We start from the raw sequence: 7,365 nt of genomic DNA on the forward strand, positions 1-7,365 counted from the left end.
GGATACGCTTATCTGTTATACTGCCACCAGCAGCACTAAATACACACTCAGACAAAACGCTGGCGGCAGGGCAGGCCAGCACCTCCAAAGCGTAGAGCGGCAGTTCGTGCCACGTGTCCAGCTTGGACACCCAGTAGTTGTAAGGCACTGAGGGATCATTGAGGACGCTGACACGGTCTGCTATGTACTCCTTCAGCATCTTCCAAAATTTTTCTCTCCTTGTGGCAGTAGGCCGAACATCAGGGTGAGGGTGCTGGCGGGGTGTCATGAAACTGTCCCAGGCTTTGGAGAGTGTTGCTCTGCCTCTGTTGAAACTGCTATGTGTTCCCCTTGTCTCTCCTCCTTGGTTGGCCAAGGAAGTACGGCCTCTGCCGCCAGCGTTGTCAGATGGAAAATTTTGGAGCAATTTTTAAACAAGGATCTTCTGGTATTGCACCATTTTGCTCATCCTCTCCACCAGAGGAAAGAGAGATGAGAAGTTCTCTTTGTAGCGGATGTGGAGAAGGGTGAACAACCAGTAATCCATGTTTTTTAAAATGCGTATAACGCACGGGTCGCAGGAAAGGCAGCCTAACATGAAGTCAGCCATGTGTGCCAGAGTAGGTTTTGGCAGTGGGACCTCCCAATCCACCCCGCCGAGTCCGGGCAGGTTTTCCCTAGCAGGAAGGGATACCCAGGTGAGGCCTGCTCTAAACAGGCTGGGATAAAGCACCTCCCAGTGTGTCAGTCTGGGGGAAGAGAGAGTGACTTGGAGGCAGAGACCGGCCGAGGCTCTGCGTGGTCTCAGTCAGGAGGACTGAGTGGCCACAAGGCTATGCGACGCCTGATCACTTCCCTGGGTGGACTATTTGGCTGAGTAAAGCTGCACCTGAGACAGTGTGTGAACTGTGCTATGTAGGTGAGTCAGGGAGAGACGTTATATGTATTAGTTATAGCCTAGCCGGGCAAGTGTTTATTGTTTTGTGTGGATGTGTAGTGACCAGGAACTGGGTACGCTGACGCCACATATGCAGTGGGCCAGGATACGGCTGGATAATAGTCTTTGTTCGTGACACTAATTGCAGCATGCGCAGGTTACTACCCAGGGCCCTTCCAAGGTGTTATAACACACGTCCCAGATTAGGAATGCCGGAATGGTGTAATGGCCTATAATGTCTCTATAGGGTAGTGATAATTGTGTCAAAGGTGTCTCCTACCTGGGTATGGCTGGGCTCCTGGCTCACTTGCAATAAATTTGAGTGTAGTGATAGTAGGAGTAATAGAGGAATTTTGCAGCAGAAATTATGTCCAGACCTTTGGATGAAGTTCAAACATTTCTTTACTGAAGGTAACTTGTATTCAAGCAGTATACAGCTTTGGTCTCTGGTCCCAGCAGGTTTTAGCAATCATTGGCAGGAATGAATCTTCTGCACTTTAAATCTGGAGCTTGCAGGATAATTCGTCTGCTTGGCAGCTCTGTAATTGGCAGGAACTAAGCTTCTGCACTTCTCTGTACCTTCGGCTTTGTGGGGACAGACTAGCTTAGGAGGAATGGCTTTTCCTAGGTCTCAGGACTTTACTCACAGGTAGTTTCTCAGGGAATGCTTTCGTGCTGGAACTCTGGAGGTTGTCTGCTTTCTTGTCATCCAGCTGAGGCTGCAGGGCTCAGACTGGGTATTTGATGAATGTCTCAGTCGAGACAGGATCCTGGCTTTCTTCCCTATACAGGGGGACTCATTCACACACACCCTACCCCTAGCAGGGGGTGGTTTACACTGACCATAACTTCCTTCTCCACCCAAGGTGCAGGATGTGGGAACAGTCCACACCTCCACAGAGGGGGAGCTAAGCTGGAATAATCCATTCCAGCCTAGATACACTAAACTGTAACTAGTTCCTTACCAATTCATTGCTGCAGACCACACGACTGCTCTGGAGCCTGCTGGAGGAGATGTCTGGCACTGAACTGCTTCTCCGGCACTGAACTGCTTCTCCGGTTCGTTACATACTTTAGACACCAAATGCATTAGGGTCCAATATAAAAAGGAGAGGAATAAAATGGTATCATCTGACTGCCAATGGGCAACAAACCTCTATAATAGTCCTGTAACCGCTAACAAAATACCAACTAATCTAAAAAGTACTTAACAAGGAGTGAGCACTAAAACCAACCTTTATTAATGATTCTTTAAAACTAAATATTTCAAAGAAAAAAAGTGAAAAGATAATCAAAAATATGTCATGAATAGTATAAGATACAAAATATGGTTGCGTGTAGCAGGTATAGGTCTGATTGATTAATGGATAGCGGGGATGGGATAATCTATCCCTGATTCACCCTATATATCCCTCAGCCCAGAGATACCCCTGGATGGTAGGGGCTCCCTGTCCTCGTACCTATCCTGAAACCACCCTATAGATCCCCTATGCAATGTCATTAGTAGTAAAATAATGTCATGTAAGAATTCCCGCAACCCAACGCGTTTCCCCCAAGGCACTGGGTTCATCAGGGGGTTATAAAGGGAAAAGAAAAATACATTAGATATAAGAATATAGGGTAATTATTAAACAGATAGAGATAATGAACAGGTTATATACTTGCCCCTGAAACAATGATTCAAAAAGGTCTGCCCATGTGTGGAGAGATGCTGATATCCTATCTAATATATAAAGCTTAGTGTATGTGTGTGTGTGTGTATGTCCACTAAAGGAATCTGCACCGTCACATTTACAATCACAAAATTTGGCACACAGGTACATCGGGTGTCCGGGAAGGTTTTAGACCGGGTCTCAGCTCTCTAGGATGTACTGATCATGAGATATTCCCAAAAAATGTATTAGCCAATAGAAGCTTGGTCACACGACCCTTATCAGCCAATAGAAGCTCGCAGGTCCTCCAGTCTCCACATACACAGTTTTATTCCAGGTTTCCATAACAACCCAGCCATTTATCTTCACTGCTGTAGGAGAGCTTTAAAGGAAATCTGCTTTTGAAGTAAAGCCATGGCTTATAGCACTTAGTACCTTATTTCAAGATGTGCCAGCAGCAATAGATGTTTTTATCCTCTGAAAATCCAGTTTATTTGGTATGCAAATTAGCCAGTAAGGTGCCCAGAGGGGCGTGACTCTTGCAGGAAGGAGCCCAGACACACCCCCTGCCACAATGTGTCCACTTTCAAAAGACTTAAAACTCTGCCCCAGGTCCCGCTAAGCCACGCCACTGATCTGGTTAGACCACGCCCCCTAGCACTCCTAAGCCGACGGCAATTGTCAGCTGCAGGGGTGGGAGGGAGGGTGAATTTCTCCCTGCAGCTTACACTCAGACAGCACAGTGCTGCTGTCTTAGAGTGAGCTGTTCAAAAGGACACGCCCCCGATCCGGTTAGGTTATGCCCCCTCCCACTCCTCAGCCAACTGAGATTGAAAAAAAGAAATAAAAAATCAACGTCTAGGTTCCGCTAAGCCACGCCCAGATCTGGTTAGGCCACTGTTAAGGGGGAGGCCCCCTGTGGAGGTCACTGTCAAGGGGGCGGTATGCTGTGAAAGTCACTGTTAAAGGGGAAGGCTGCTGTAAAGGTCAAAGTTAAGGGGGTGAGCTGCTGTGGAGGTCCAATTTTAAGGGACGGGGCACTGTAGGGGGTCAGTGTAAAAGGGGTGGGGGCTGTGGAGGTCACTGTTTTGGGGGCGGGGTGCTGTAGATGTCACTGTTATAGTGGATAGTGTTGATATCTTTTAACGACACACACAAACATTAAATGAAATAGATTAAATATACTCGAGCGAAGCTGGGTCCTTCAGCTAATTGATAATAAATGAAGAAAAAAATATTACATTGGATATTTGGATATATAAGTATGTTCCCTGATAATCAAGTTTAGTGGAATGATAAGATTCTTTTCTGGACTCGTTATATTGACGACATATTCCTTATCTGGAATGGGAGAAAGGATGACTTCTGTAGACTGATTGAGACTTTGAATGACAATGAGATTGGGCTTAGTTTTACTTATGAGGTAAATGGAATGTATAACCTTTCTGGATATGGCAATTGAAAAACAAGAAGACAAGCTGGTTACTACTGTATTTCGGAAACACACTGCTACCAATAATATCCTTCACTGGAGCAGTTACCATCTGCTTGCTCTTAAAAGAGGTATCCCAAAGGGGCAGTAACTGCGCATGCGAAGGAACTGTTCCGACCGTGAGAATTTCCATGTGGAGTCTAGGAAATTATACAAGAGACTCCTACAAAGGGGCTATCCCCAACCAATTCTCAGGGATGTTTTTAAACAAGCACAGATGCGAGAAAGAAATGATCTTCTCATCCATAAAATTAAGGAGGATAAAGATAAGGCACTTACCCCACCTTATATCTACCTATGATGTTGCCAATAAAGAGGTTAAAGACATCTTGAATAAATATTAGCCAATACTGTCTATGGACTCGGATCTCAATAAGGCTGTTTCTCCCTTTCCTAAGATTACCTATCTGAAAGGTCTATGTGACCGGTTGGTTCATGGTCATTATTAGAGATGAGCGAATCTTTTAAAAATGTGATTTGCCGGTTCGCCAAAAAATTCGGTTCGATCCGAATATATTCGCGGCGAATTACGTTAAAAAACGTCTATTTCCTGGCTGCTGGTAGCCTTTATAGTGGTGTAGAACACTGTGACTTGTCTGCTTTGGTAGTGAAATAATACTGTGAGTCCGTATGACGCTCTTAGAATCACTGCACACTTCACTTATTAAGGCAGTCACGGGGCCAAACTGACCAAATAACTCAAGTATGAAGTCAACCTTACAGGTCGATGTTAGTGCCAAGAAGAAGCTCACTCCTTTTACACCATCGCCAGCTGATTCCACATAGATGTTATCAGAACCTGTTCTATTAAACGCTTATACAAGTAGAGTCTCCCCTACAGAGTGGAGAGGGTGTCAGCAGTAAGTTTGTGTTGACGTCACTGATTAATTTGCCCTTCCTGTGATCCGTCAGAACAATAACCCACAAGAAATGGATCCTGTCTTTGGTGCATACGCCTTCACTTGGTCAGTATTTGCTCAATAATCCATCAGTATTGCCTATGTAAAAAAAAACAGGACTGGCTCTAAAACAGAGATGACACGTGAATGGAATATTTGCATGTCTTTGTGTTTTGTACCCACTCCTGCTTTTGACTACCAAATCATAAGCCAATTCTGATGGGACCATACAGGCCTTACAGCTGCTACACAGACAGAATCCATTGTGCTTCTCATTTTTCCTTCCTTCTGACAGATCAGAAGACAGATCAAACAAATGATGATGTCAGCCAGGCCAAAAGGCAAAATAGTGGCACAGTCATGAAGTAGGGAGGGTGGGAACAGCATGAGGAGACCACAGAGTGGCCCAATGACAGGGTCTGGAGGTTGCCGCCGCAAAAGCATCAGAAGGAGGCCACAGGGTGGCATCATGACCGAGTGTGGAGGTGGCAGCAGCATCAGGAGACCACAGACTGGCATGGTGACATAGTGTGGAGGTGGCGGCAGCATCAGGAGGCCACAGAGTGGCAAGGTGACATAGTGTGGAGGTGGCAGCAGCGTGAGGAGGCCACAGAGTGGCACAATGACAGAGTGTGGAGGTGGCAGCAGCAGCATCAGGAGGAGGCCACAGGTTGGCACAATGACAGAGGATGGAGGTGGCGGCGGCAACAGCATCCTATGGAGGCCACAGGGTGGCATCATGACTGAGTGTGGAGGTGGCAGCAGCATCAGGAAACCACAGAGTGGCATGGTGACATAGTGTGGAGGTGGCGGCAGCATGATGGGGCCAGAGAGTGGCACGACGACAAGAGATTGCGGAAGTGGCAGCAGCATGATGGGGCCAGAGAGTGGCACGACGACGAGAGATTGTGGAAGTGGCAGCAGCATGAGGAGGCCACAGAGGGGCCGCTTCGTCTATTCATTTATAGGGAATTATGGAACAGAACAGAAAGTTAAAATTTCTCAACTTTATAAAGTGTTGCTTAAAACACGATTTAATAATGCACGTTCTCCGGCACAAAAGGCTTGGCAAATTAATTGTCTGTGAATTTCCCTCGAAGATTGGGATAATACACTCACCTAAAGAATTATTAGGAACACCTGTTCTATTTCTCATTAATGCAATTCTCTAGTCAACCAATCACATGGCAGTTGCTTCAATGCATTTAGGGGGGTGGTCCTGGTCAAGACAATCTCCTGAACTCCAAACTGAATGTCAGAATGGGAAAGAAAGGTGATTTAAGCAATTTTGAGCGTGGCATGGTTGTTGGTGCCAGACAGGCCGGTCTGAGTATTTCACAATCTGCTCAGTTACTGGGATTTTCACGCACAACCATTTCTAGGGTTTACAAAGAATGGTGTGAAAAGGGAAAAACATCCAGTATGCGGCAGTCCTGTGGGCAAAAATGCCTTGTGGATGCTAGAGGTCAGAGGAGAATGGGCCGACTGATTCAAGCTGATAGAAGAGCAACGTTGACTGAAATAACCACTCGTTACAACCGAGGTATGCAGAAAAGCATTTGTGAAGCCACAACACGCACAACCTTGAGGCAGATGGGCTACAACAGCAGAAGACCCCACCGGGTACCACTCATCTCCACTACAAATAGGAAAAAGAGGCTACAATTTGCACGAGCTCACCAAAATTGGACTGTTGAAGACTGGAAAAATGTTGCCTGGTCTGATGAGTCTCGATTTCTGTTGAGACATTCAAATGAGTCCGAATTTGGCGTAAACAGAATGAGAACATGTATCCATCCTCTGATGGCTACTTCCAGCAGGATAATGCACCATGTCACAAAGCTCGAATCATTTCAAATTGGTTTCTTGAACATGACAATGAGCTCACTGTACTAAAATGGCCCCCACAGTCACCAGATCTCAACCCAATAGAGCATCTTTGGGATGTGGTGGAACGGGAGCTTCGTGCCCTGGATGTGCATCCCTCAAATCTCCATCAACTGCAAGATGCTATCCTATCAATATGGGCCAACATTTCTAAAGAATGCTATCAGCACCTTGTGGAATCAATGCCACGTAGAATTAAGGCAGTTCTGAAGGCAAAGGGGGGTCCAACACCGTATTAGTATGGTGTTCCTAATAATTCTTTAGGTGAGTGTATATTGGTGAAATTAAGTTTACTTTCTTATAATTTTTATCAAGTTTTGGTTCAATTTAATATTCAATATTTAATAAATGTAATGATCCGCCAGTCTTCTGTTTATTCAACGACGTGGTTACGATGGAGAAAGCATTCCAAAAAACAATTCTCCACCTGGAGACGAATCCTGTCAAGATTGATGCAAGTGCAGTGTCGGCTGCTCATCGACCCAGACACTGCTGGGGGAACCTGCCTGGCATGAAAAG

This window comes from Bufo bufo, chromosome 6 (genome assembly GCF_905171765.1).
Source record: "Bufo bufo chromosome 6, aBufBuf1.1, whole genome shotgun sequence".
Lineage (NCBI taxonomy): Eukaryota > Metazoa > Chordata > Amphibia > Anura > Bufonidae > Bufo > Bufo bufo.